The 13,483-nt window shown below is 46.2% G+C and overlaps 1 protein-coding gene and 1 long non-coding RNA gene across 2 annotated transcripts in view; one reads left to right on the top strand and one right to left on the bottom strand.

Annotated features, from left to right (window-relative positions):
• Positions 1 to 13,483, top strand: part of tmod (tropomodulin) — a 123,076-nt gene that overhangs the window by 49,308 nt on the left and 60,285 nt on the right. The window lies entirely within an intron of this gene.
• Positions 8,744 to 13,483, bottom strand: part of LOC149339189 (uncharacterized) — a 36,580-nt gene continuing 31,840 nt past the window's right edge. The window contains exon 3 of the long non-coding RNA XR_016283493.1: positions 8,744 to 10,584. This is a non-coding gene — a long non-coding RNA (uncharacterized LOC149339189). The remainder of the gene's footprint in view (positions 10,585 to 13,483) is intronic.

Raw genomic sequence — 13,483 nt, forward strand, 5'->3', positions numbered from 1 at the left:
TTTCTATCTATCTATCTATCTATCTATCTATCTATCTATCTATCTATCTATCTATCTATCTATCTATCTATCTATCTATCTATCTATCTATCTATCTATCTATAGGTAAAGATCTATGTCTGTCTGTCTGTCTGTCTGTCTGTCTGTCTGTCTGTCTGTCTGTCTGTCTGTCTGTCTGTCTGTCTGTCTGTCTGTCTGTCTGTCTGTCTGTCTGTCTGTCTGTCTGTCTGTCTGTCTGTCGGATAGGTTTTCGACGTGTGATCTCCGAAAACTTTCTCCGCTACGCAGAAAAATCTGTGACAAAGGTGGAAGGAATACGTCAGAACTCAATGTACGGAAAAGTCTTCGAGGGAAACTAGCGGCGCAGATATGGGACGAACCGCCGCCGCGCTTTGCCCGCAAGCTGATCGCCGCCATTATCGCGTTCGACAAAAGGACGGGGTGCCCACTTGGGCGCGCAATGAAAACCTTGCGAAGGTAAAGCAGGAGTTAAAACGTTGCAACAGGAGAGCGAAGCCCTCAAGGCGTGCATAACCGGCTTGAGGCCCGGAACGAACGGGTGCAAGCGGTAAGCTGTAGGCTCGTAAAGCGGCGTAAACCGTGAGGGCGTGAAGCCTGGAAAGGTCTTGTCTACAACAGGAGCGTGAAGCTCCTGTGTAGACACAGCGTTAGCAGCCAGAGGCTGCGAAAGAAGTGAGAATGAAAAAATCAGTGTCATGCTGTAAGGACAGGTGGGGAGAATGTAAGAGTTGGTGCGTATCCAGGGGCCGACGAAGACCGAGCGGAACGTTCCAGGCAGCGAGGACAGCACTGAGAACGAGGAACTATGTATCCCTGGAATCACCACAGGCCCTGGAGATAAGAAACCCAGGGACAGATAAAACTTAGAAATCAAGAATCCCACCCCATTTCTCGTTAAGCTTCTGTTGACAATTAAAGTCGGTGGTATTCTTCGGGTAGTTGGTCTACGGTCCCCCGCTCCGCTTTACCTTCGTGTACTGCAAAGCATGATCACTGAGTTAGACAGGCAGAGTAGAACGGCGGGTCCAAAAACTAACATGCAGGAAATCAAAGGCAAGGCAAGATAACCACTGGTCCTTAAGTGTAACGGAGTGGATTCCAAGAGAAGGCAAGCGCAGCAGGGGAGGTCGGCGATGAGGTTAACAAGTTTGCGGTGATACGGTGGGTTGCAGCTGGCAGAAGACAGGGTCAAAGAGTTTCGTACTATTACCTAGAGGGAAAGCTGGCGGCGCTGCACTTCAGCTATCATGGACGCTCAAAGCATCATGGGACGTTGAGCTACCTGGTGCGGGACAGTCGGATTTTTTCGGGAAGACAGTGGAGAATGGGGTGGAGTGCATATGGCCTACTCTCTAGAATCATGAATAGCAGTTTACCAATATCCGTCAAGAGAAAAGTATAAAACAGCTGTACCTTAGCGGCATTCTCCTTGGGGCAGAAACGTGGATGGCCAACGAAAAGGGTTCGGCTTAAGTTAAGGCCAACGCAGCGAGCTAATAGAAAAAAATGATAGGTGTAACATTAAGAGACCGGAAGCGGGCAGAGTGGGTGAGGGAACAAACGCGGGTTAATGACATCGTAGTCGAAATCAAGAGGAACAAATGGGCTAGAGCAGTGCATGTAATGCGAAGGCAAGATAACCACTGGTCCTTAAGGGTAACGGAGTGGATTCCAAGAGAAGGCAAGCGCAGCAGGGGAGGTCGGCGATGAGGTTAACAAGTTTGCGGTGATACGGTGGGTTGCAGCTGGCAGAAGACAGGGTCAAAGAGTTTCGTACTATTACCTAGAGGGAAAGCTGGCGGCGCTGCACTTCAGCTATCATGGACGCTCAAAGCATCATGGGACGTTGAGCTACCTGGTGCGGGACAGTCGGATTTTTTCGGGAAGACAGTGGAGAATGGGGTGGAGTGCATATGGCCTACTCTCTAGAATCATGAATAGCAGTTTACCAATATCCGTCAAGAGAAAAGTATAAAACAGCTGTACCTTAGCGGCATTCTCCTTGGGGCAGAAACGTGGATGGCCAACGAAAAGGGTTCGGCTTAAGTTAAGGCCAACGCAGCGAGCTAATAGGAAAAAATGATAGGTGTAACATTAAGAGACCGGAAGCGGGCAGAGTGGGTGACGGAACAAACGCGGGTTAATGACATCGTAGTCGAAATCAAGAGGAACAAATGGGCTAGAGCAGTGCATGTAATGCGAAGGCAAGATAACCACTGGTCCTTAAGGGTAACGGAGTGGATTCCAAGAGAAGGCAAGCGCAGCAGGGGAGGTCGGCGATGAGGTTAACAAGTTTGCGGTGATACGGTGGGTTGCAGCTGGCAGAAGACAGGGTCAAAGAGTTTCGTATTATTACCTAGAGGGAAAGCTGGCGGCGCTGCACTTCAGCTATCATGGACGCTCAAAGCATCATGGGACGTTGAGCTACCTGGTGCGGGACAGTCGGATTTTTTCGGGAAGACAGTGTGGCGTTACTGAGATGCCCCATTTTGAAAATGCTGTTCTCTGTATGTGCGCGCATACGTGCTAGGTACTTCAGAGAAGAGCCGTCGAATAGTGCGCTCCACCCGCAGATGACTTTGGCGCGAACGTAGTGCGCAGAAGACACAGTAGCGAAAACGCAACAGCACATGACGCCAATAGAAGGTTTCTCTTTTCCGAAATGCCATTAAAAAAACCTCTTAAAATGTTTAAGCAGCATGTTTTTTTAACAGTTATTTTTAAAAGTACGCCTGCTAAGCACGAAATAGTTTCGGTAGTGTGCAATACTTGGCCAATAAACGAGCAAGCCATCTCTTATTTTGGGAAAAAATTTGCACCTACGTGCTTTCCTGATCGTTTGTTACAATTTATAGACAGAATATTGAATGTTAGGGCATTCTTGATTAATGAACAACGTTTATTTTTGCATAATTTTTTGGCCAGATGTTGTGGCTCTGCAGTCGGTAGCGCACCAGCCCATGATGCTTAGAGCGCCCATGGTGGCTGAAGCGGTCTTGAAGAAGCTCCATGCAAACTCCCATAGACAGGACACCATCTTTCCCTCTAGGTAATAGTAAGAAACTCTATGGGCAGGTTTAATTTAACAGACATGAGAAAGGCATTTGCCTTGCAATGGGCGTAATCAGGCTGATGACGACGATGATGACGTCGTTAACCATTATACTGGCAAACTGCGATTTAGTCAAGATTATATGGCTTGACTTGTTTCTAGCACTGATTCATTTTGTCATCGTTGTGCGCCTGGCCTCCAGTTGGACCTCCCACCTTCTCTGGCCTGATCAGAGATTGCGCAAGAAATTAGGGCGTTACGTAAGCGAAGCTCTCGACGTCACTACCACGGCGACGAGCCTAAGGGCTTTGCAGGGCTCAATTGGAGCTGCACGTGCGGCCTCGAGTTTTGTAAGTTACTCCTCTAGAAGCGACTACTCGAATCGCCAACTCTCTCGCCCCTGTCCGATCATCCTTCTAGTCGAATTACGCTCACGTTGTCCGAGCTCAGGGCGTCACGTGTTCAGCGCGAGGGACCCCTGCCTCCGCAATGCGGACGAGCCGCGCTGTCCGGCGAGGCTTACGTAAGCTGACCCGTTCGTAATAATCTCTCGTGATTCGGCACTCAAACTAAGTTGCTGCCTCGCCGCGTACACGATGAGCGATACTATATACTCAGTTCTGCCCTCGCACTCACCTGAGTCAACGTGACGACACTGAATAGAGCCTCGCGTATGGGTAATCATCCCTGATATAGGTGGCGTCTTCCACGAGGGCTTGCCGCTCGCGTCTGATTCAATATTAGCTATAAAAAGAAACCTCAGCCCGCAGTCTGCCTGGTGACCTTACTCGCATAGCAGTGTGCGCAAGCCTTCACGCAACACTGACGAAGAGTCGTGTAGGAATACAAATAAAGCGCGCAGCAAATTGCTTGCGTACATGACGCTTGGCCTCGCTTGATTACTGGTCGAATTACCTTTCTTTGATATTGACGCTCACCTATGAAATATATTCGTATGCAAGTACACACAAGCGTTACCCGCCTGCAGCAGCGAAACATAACATTAATGTCACAACTTTGCTGGGGTGTAAGATTAATTCAGTGTTGTTAATGTCCTCTCTTTCTAACGTGTTTGTAGTTTGTAAGGTTACATAGAAAACCTTTCCCTGACACTAATTACACTTTTAAACAACGTAAATGCAACATTCTCTAAAATCATAAACCTACCCTGCACGAGCATGAAGGCCCGCCATTTGTGAAGGTGAGGACCAGTAGCGATGGCGACACTTCAGCTCCGCAACATCGCTACTGGTCCTTGCGAGGACCAGTAGCGATGGCGACACTTCAGCTCCGCAACATCGCTACTGGTCCTTGCGAGGACCAGTAGCGATGGCGACACTTCAGCTCCGCAACAGAGCACCGCATGTAGCGCGCGCGCACTCACCTCCGAACGGATCCCGTGGAGTCGAGCTTATGTATAGCCATTACTGAAGGGTGTCTCACGAGTCAAAGTATAGTGGCGAATGGGTAGCAAGCTGTTTTTTTTAACAAAACAATGGGGCTAGGCATGCAATCTATATTAGGCACAACATCAGAAACTTAGTTGTAAAGTACTGATAGTTCAAAAAGAACTTTAAGAACACTGGAAAAAGTTCGGCGGCGCAGTGCTTTAAAGATACTGGTTATGTTGCTTTGTAGTTGCGATTCAAGCGTTATACTAACGTACAGACGACTATTTAAGAACAATGTTGATTTAGACGTTATACTGATTATTACGATTCAACATATAACGTTGATATTTAGCCTTAGATTAACATTTTATTGCCTGCATTAAAATAACGTTTCCTTTTAATGTGCAACTAATATTTGAGCTACAACATGTAACGCTATTTTGTTAATTGTGAACATTAATGCAACGTTACTGCAACTTACATTACACTTTTTATATGTCGGAGAAAAAAGTTGTATACTCCACGCGGAGGGGACTGGAGCAACGGAAAACTGCGGCAATTTGGCAAGCTGAAGCACGGAACATTGAAACCAGCCAAGTGAAATGCCTGCTGATAATAAAGGTCACGCATAGGCTGTCTCGATCCCAGATGCCGCCTGTAGATGGCGTTGCAATGCAGTTTTCTGCAGTGGAAGTTAGCAAAAAGCGATTGGAGGATTGGTGGCTGAAAAGCAGAGATGTGGCATAAGGTTAGAAGTGTAGGAAACCGTAGGTAAAGAAGATAGCGAATCTTATGAGAATTGACAACACAGTTAAAAAAAAAATAAAGAAAGAAAAGCTGAGCATGGTGGCAATTGCCACCACCCCGTTTCAAAGGGGCGCTCCTATCCATCCATCCATCTGTTGCTCTGGCTCCCGCTGCGTGGAGTATACCACTTTTGTCCCGGATAGTACATTCTAATGTTCTGTGCTACTTGGGCTGCAGATATGCTGTGAAAAGTTGCTGCATCCTGGCCATAGACTTAAATGACTTTTCTAGGAGAGTCCCTTGCAAAAGAACGCTCGTTTTTGGAGCTGTATATGCGCTACACTTTGATTCCGCCCGGCACATTCACGCGTAGAAACGCATCCCCGGCTCCACTTGCTTCATTCGACAAACAAGCTCCCCAGGCTATGACCTACGCCTGCACGCTTTCATCGCCTGCGGTGACAGTTGCGATTCCTGTTCTTTCATCTGACATTTGCCTTTATTTCGCATCGCGCACCGACATCCCTTCGTGGCTCATGGTTTACCTGACTGTAATAACCTATGCAAAGGGAGCAATATTCCAGAGCAATTTTAGCCGCGCCAACGCACAGTCGCCGCGCTGGCGCTGCGGACGAGCGAGTAAGCGTATTGAACCTCATCCGCCCACGGACCCAAAAGACTGCCTTCGCACTATATTATCTTAGGATTTTTTTTTTTACTTTTTACTGCCTAAATACCTCGCTACTCATATTTGATACCCTGCGGCGAACTGAGCGTGTTACGAATTGCTTGTGTAGGTCCTCCGCGCAAGACGTCATTAAGCAACTTTCATGACCTTTCCTAGAACACGTGCTACAGCGCATGATTTACATATTAATGTAGGCTCGCTGGATCCTTACTACATCGCCGGTTATGGAGGGTAACGGTAGAGTTTCTCTGTTGAGGAAGTATAGTTTTGCATGCGGGATCAGTATTACTCAGACTTCATAAATTCGGCTTGTCCCGTATTAGTAGGGATGTCGCTCAATACTATTGTTCTGCCCGTGAATATTCCCTCGTTTTCTTCCTGAACCAACAAAAAAATGTTACCTACTTGCTGCAGCAGTAAAGTTTCCTTTGCTGGCTGCTGGTTGTGTGGGCATTACTGTCACGCTATGTGTGCGAGTTCTCCGCGACATTGACGGTTCAGTAAACGCCACGACCAAATAACGATTCACCTGCTAATGATTTAAGGAACAGAGAGTACAGTGAAACAAACATATTTTTGCGAAGTCAGCTGAACGTTGTTCTGCACATATTAGCAAAAAGTCATATGTAGTGGAAAGCCGTAATATTAGGTTAGCTTAGGTACTGGTCTGCACCTTTCCTCAGATGCAACAACAGACTTACCTTTCTTATAATATGTAGGAGAGGAGGTTTGCAGTGCGGCCACACGATCGAACTTGTTTCAACAGTTTAAACGCTTCATTCAAGTAAGCGTGGCCTCACATTCATAGTCTTCAGTGCAGAGGACGAAGAATACGTACGTCTCCGGGTACGCCGCCGCAAAGAATTCGAGAATTCTTACATTTCGCCCAATAAAGTCCAGCAATCGCTAGAAAAGTTTTAGAAAGAACACAGTTACAGAGGATGAGCGTCAAAATGCCTGGTGTGTTTGGAACTGCGCTGTCTTGAGCCACCTGTTTGCACCCAATTGCTGGGGTCTGTGCGGAGGCCTAAGTGACACCACTACTGTGGTTAGTCCAAACGGATCACCGTCTTATGTGCTACTTTTCTCGCATACAGGCTCGTCTTAGTCTCCAAATGAGGAACGTGCACGCCTACTCAGACAACTTCACGAGGAAGTTAAACTCCTAGGAATTAATCATGAAAACTAAGTCATTATGTTCTGGCCGCTACACAACGGTATCGCAAGCTGCCAAAGTGAGGGTGTAAATGGATAGGACCAAGGACAAATTATTTTCCATCAAAAAAATAAGAAAATTAAAGCTCGAGAGCGAGCTCTCGTGTTAAAGTATGGTACAGACTTCTTCATTCTAGTGTGGAATGGTGTCTTCGGCGTCTTTTCTATTTATTTTTTTTTTGTAATTTAACCTTGCCTTTATAAATGTGTTCTGCGGTCTGGTTCTGCAGTCTGACATGCAGCCTTATTGAACATGTCGCGTCGTCAGCCGGCTTTACGACAACAAGACAAAGCGGGTCGGTTGCAAGCGTCTCCATCCGTTTGCAGGTCACCGCATTCGTCCTGTCTGTCAAGCAGACCGTACCAGCACAATTGACGCTCTGAAGTCAGAGTGTGTATTGAATGCAGAAATTAATGTATGGTGCGAATCTTCTTCAGCCTTCTTCCATATGGGTTTCGAGTGCTTCAGATAAAAAAATTGTTTTTCAGGACCCATTCGGTCACATGCATTGCATATGGCGTAATTTTAGTGGAATTTAATTAGAAGACTACTGGCGCTGATACCGCCTGCAGTAATTTATTTCATTGGCCCCTCAAGCGCCCGTATGCTGCGCTATTCAATTATTGGTGGGTTTTTACATGGAAATGGATGACTATTTTCTGGTACGGCGCTGAAGTGCTCAGAATTGTCGGCACGGAAATGACTTTACTCCTTTACTGGTCGAACATAAAAGCAGTAAAATACGCAGCAGAGTGAACTTATAGCAGACTAACGTCTTTATAATGACTAATTGAGGCCGTGTAAAAAGCGCGAAGTAGTCTTGGTAAAGGACTTTCCAAGCAGTGAGTGGTGAAATGGTGGCTGAAAAGACATAGTATAGCTACTTTACGGCGTGATTTAAGGGAATGTCATGATTCGGATATCAGGTTAGACTTCCGTTAAAACGTTCTGGGTAATCCGAATTTATAAATATTGCTTCGCAATTTTGGATAGATGGAGATGGGCCTTTGTGTTCTTATTCCGACTTGATAATGTGGTCCTACAAGGTAACACAGGCGAAGAATTGCAGTCCTGAAGATATTATAGAAGAAAAGTGGAACGGTAGGCTAAATAGTTAATAGGAAGGAAACATATGCCAGTTTCAACAGCCTGGTAACGAAACAACAGTTTCACGGACAGGCAAGTGCCAGAAGTAGTGAGGCCGTACATCTATCGCGACCGAGAACTGATCACGGACCCAAACCTTGGGAAAGAAAGTAACCGAAACTCTTAGTTTTGAACATTCGCTTAGCAATATCACTCAAAATGCAAGTATCTGTCAGTTGCATACTGCATGTCAGTGTTCACTATTGTGGCCGAAACTCAAAAGGTGACGACATAAAAGGGACAACATCAAACTAAACACAATGCAGCAAGCTGCGGGAAGAAAAATGAAAGGCGTAGCATTAAGAGCGGAACGGGGGTGGTTGTGTAACAATTTTATTAAAACAGCATTTATGTTAGGCGTTCAAAAGGTCCTGGGCCAAGGTGACGAGGGCGCGTTGCAGGTTCACGTCCCGGGAAGCGAGCTAGGTGGGCCTCGGTGGGCCACGGTGGGCCACGGTGGGGGGAAAGGATAGGCGGGGGACTGGAAGGCTACGTGGCACTGTGTATAGACAGTGTTATGTCTATATCTGCATATGTGTGTGGACAGTCTGGGCACTGAGGTGTGGAAATATACCGGTAGAAACAAGTTTGGCTGGTGTACGTAGGAGACTAAACTGTATTCGGCGAAGAATGCGAGCTTCACGAATCGATAAGGTTGGGTGTGGCGGAAAAGTGGAATGGTGGATTGGAGAGCAGCGCGAATTCGAGAAAAATTTCGAGGCAATGGCGTCCAACGTGAAGTCAAGAGAGTAATAGTGACTGGTCTTGTAATGCGGACAACACACAACCGATCGTCTCTTGGGGTAACATAGCGGATCTTGGAACGGGAGAATCAGATGGGCCGGTGGGATGAGGAAATTGGCTGGGCCGTGACTAGCCAGGGTAATTGGACGTTGATAGGAGGAGCCATCGTCCTGCAGTGCGTCTATCCTTGCTTATGATGATGATGATAATAATAGCAATTCTCGCATGCCTCAAGCTATGACCAGCTAGCGTCGTAGCAACTATTCTAACCCGATAAACGTTTTCACATTCGATAGCCACCCTTAGCCAATGCAATTAACGCTGCTTCTTTTCTGCGCGGCGACTAAGCCGTGGTCGGTAGCCTTAGTCGCTGTCCACAACAAGCGCTTAACCTGACTATGCATGGCCCGTGCTGTATACAACCAGCAGCAATGGGTTCGGGGTCCTGTGGTATATATGGCTTCGGGATTGGGTGCGGCGAGAGGTCGAAGGGTAACGGCTGGGACCGGGGGTGAAGCATCTGTCGTTTTACCCCTGATGATGCCTAATTGCTTATTTCACGTTCCTGCGCTTCATTCGGTAGGCATTATGAAATTGATGCAGAGCGTAGCATCGTCGTTGTGTTATCTGCAAACGTTCTCTTAAGCTGTCTGAAGACTCATGGCGCAATAAGCCTTAGGTGGTTTTCTCTTATTTTTTCCCTCGCTTTTATAAGCCTAACTGTGGAGCATTCTGTGCTGAACAAACATTGACGTGTAGCAACGGAACATATTTGAATAAATAAAAAAAGCAAGTATGAGGAGGTTTTCTTTTTTTTCTTTCGAAATGAGCCAAATCGACTTAAACATGGTACTGTAAAAAACGCGCAAGTTACTTATCCGCATAAACCGTAACGCTGTCCAAGCTGTTACATGAAACGTTTTACCCGTAGGTAGCTCTAGACCAACGTGCACTGAAAAATTATCCAAATAAGTTGGTCCATATCGGCATGTAAACATTGACTTGCCTCTTTTTGATGTGGAACTCTAGATCAAACCAAGATTTGTTCCGAAAATTTAATTCTACAGTATTAATTCAAGCTCTGTTTTTAAAAATAGTGCTTGAAAATGATTGTGCGGTGAATGGTGCAGAAAAAAAAATTGAAAATTCACTGTGTGCAATTAGGCAACTGCGATGATTCACTAACACAAACAAGTAATGTGAACAGCAAGCTTCTGTCAGAAGCGCTGACATTACTGCCTTATTTTCTTTTGTTCGCACTTTGGCAGCGAAAAAGTAATCTAGCTAGAACATATAGGACCTACAGTTTATTCTAATTCACTGTAAAGTCCTTAATTCCTGATTAGTAGCGAAATGGTAGCCGCAGACAGGACACAAAACGACAAGGCAACCGCTACTCGTGTCGTTTCCTGCCTGCGTCTACTATTTCGCTCATAATGATGAATTTAGGATACCGATACCAACTAGCCCAACTGAACACTTGGAAATTCAGCGTAGCAGAGGCGTATCCTTGCTTCCTCGGCGTCAGGGCTGATTTTTCCATCGTTGTCATCTTCTGGTTCAGATCTTCCGACGATCTCTGCATACCCAACACAGTCGATCGTAAATTAGCGTTACGAAGGACTAAATGGAACCACGCTCGATACAGTTCAAGCTATGAGGCTCAGGCTAAAAAAAAAAAAAAATGGGTGTGGTTTAGCTCTGGTTAAACCTGGTTGGTTGCGAAAGCAATACAATGTTATGCTTGGTCACATCCGCTTGGCTTCATTCCGTTTAGCTTGCCTAATCCCAGCTTCTGAACTCGATGCAGCTCGTTTAGCTGCTTTGGCTTCTCGTCGTTTCCGCAGTCGTTCTTCTCGTTGTCCTTCCGTTTCTTGGGCACGTTGTAACCTCTTTCTCGCATTCTTCCTAGCTTGCTTGGCTGTCGCCTTAGAGTTAAACTGTTCAGAAGCAGTAGAGCAACTAGATTCAGATGTATCTTCTGGCGGGCTAGTTGGTTTGAATCATTCATAATTAAAACTGCGCGAACAAAAACAAGGACACGAGGAAGAAAACAGCAACACACACAAGCGCAACACACACTGCGCTTGTGTGTGTTGCTGTTTTCTTCCTCGTGTCCTTGTTTTTGTTCGCGCAGTTTTAATTATGAATAGATTCAGATATAGACTCTTCGTCGGTGACTTCCATGGCGAGACTCCTCGAGGAGCGCGGCACGACCGGCGGCTCCTCCTGGCTGCGGTGAAGAGAGCAAGCTGACGTCACGCGTCGCCATAGCAGCGGAGAGGCTGACGTCACACCGTCTGGCGGCGGCTCCTCGAGGAGCAGTGCACGGACCACGCGACGAGCGGTTAGACCTGGCGTAGTATTGCTTTCGCAATAAAAGGTAGTGAAGATTAGATTTGGTTCATTTTGATCCGTACATCAGCAGGATATGGCTCGTTTTTATTTGAAGTAGGATTTGTATGCAGGTTTTCAGGGCATTACGATGCCCCTTTCATTAATATAATTTTTGCAGTGGCAATATTTATGGATTTGCTTGTCATTACAGAATAATTTGACTTAGTCTAGTTAACCACTACATTAACTTTGCACCTTTATCATCTACAAGAAGTCATCACGAGCTAAATTTAATACCGTATTTTGCACGTACTAATTTGTTCAAATTCAGTTTTTTTCCCCGTTCAATAGAAGCCTGGAATTCTTTACCTGGATCCATTCGTTCATCTCCAGTTCAAAGTTTTATAACTGCCATGGAAGACACATAATACCTGAATATTCCGACCGTGCCATTAACAGTTCCTTTTTTTGTTTGTTACTTTTTGTGTGTTTTGAAGTTCATTGTGCTCACTTTGTACATATTGTTGTATTTTGTTACCTTTAGTATTTTGCTTTTTGTTTTTTTTCCCACTCCTGCCATAGCGCGTATAATTGCGCTGCAGTATGTATAAATAAATTTCTGGATTTGGCTTCTTTCGAAGAAAAAAAACTACTCATATACCTCAACGTAAAAGTCGCGTAGTGCAACCTCCTTTTTTGCGGGCAGGTTGTGTATGCCCAAAACTCAAGTTCACCGCAAGCCGGAAGCTTAAACTCAGGTTAGAGAGAACGTACTCCGGTGGCCTGGGCAGCCCTTTCGCTATATTTTTTCTTCTTTGTCGACTTGGTGGGTATAGTTGAAGTCTTTTGTCTTAACTAATGCAAGGTCTTCATGTTATCCTAACACGGGCGTCTAGGCCGGCTCCCTCGAGCAAAGCTTATAGCACGGAGCTTGAGCAGGGTACACAATGGGAACGAACGAAAATACGAGGACAGACTGAAGTTGGCCTGTGTGGATCGAGCACCGTGTTCTAATCACAAGGATACCACTCTCTTCACCTAGAAGGAGCTTTTGTAAGCTATCGAAAAGAACAAAAAAATTAGCTGTGGTTCAACCCGCCTGAACCTAGCAAGTTGAGCGAAAGCTCAGTTAAGCATGGTAAGACGTGGTTTTAGCTTCGATTAAACTTTAACATCGTCGAAGCACTAGTTCCGCCTTTGTGCGGAGGTTTTGGTTTGGTTTTGGTTTATGGGGTTTAACGTCCCAAAGTGACTGAGGCTATGAGAAACGCCGTAGTGAAGGGCTCCGGAAATTTCATTGTGCGAAGGTAAGCACATGCCACACTCTATTATATAGCCAACGACGTGTCACGTGATTTCCGGCAGTTGCGAGAGTGCCGTCGGCTCCGCATACGCAACTGTTGTGAGGCCGCCGGGTCACGTGATTCGATAGCTGCGAGGCGAGCGCCGTCGGCCCAACGCGCGCAGGCTGTGGCGAGGCGTGACGAGGCACGTGGCATGACGTCAATCCAGGCCTCCGCTACTCCTGGTTTGAAGGTCAAATTTCGTAGCCACATGACCTTCAGCTTTGTACGCGAGGAGTAGAGCTTTCGCTCTGAGATGAAATACAGGTGTCGCCATCATCGGCACATTTCACAACTAAACATGCGTGCGTCGGCATCGATTTTTTTGCATGGATCTCGGAGGCCGTGCTACACACCATTGATTTCAGAACGGTGACGATATATTGTTCTCAGTAAGGAAGTCAGGAGTTTGAATGGGCTGGTGGGAAGATTTTGAAACCCAATTTGTTGCCGATAAATGCGTCTTTTGTTGCCCGAAAAACGACAACGAAGGCAATGAATCAGTTTGTACCGAGATCAATAAGTGGATGCAGTTGTCTTCGGTGTTCGTCTAAACACGAAAGTTAGATGCCCCAATACCAGAAAATCATCACTAGCCTCGTCCTTTTTAAACGTGTACTGTTATTTGCACATGGCTTCGGAGCACTCCAGTACTTTGTACATCTAGATCGGGAGCGACAGCCATATTTCTAGCAAATCGATGAGGCAGCAACGGCGTTTCCCGTATGCCCTTTTAACGGCCCATTGCATCACTGGTTTATTTAGCGCCTGTCAACGTTTAATAGCCGTCACTACATA

This window comes from Amblyomma mixtum, chromosome 6 (assembly GCF_055824585.1).
Source record: "Amblyomma mixtum isolate Tamu chromosome 6, ASM5582458v1, whole genome shotgun sequence".
NCBI classification, from domain to species: Eukaryota; Metazoa; Arthropoda; class Arachnida; order Ixodida; family Ixodidae; genus Amblyomma; species Amblyomma mixtum.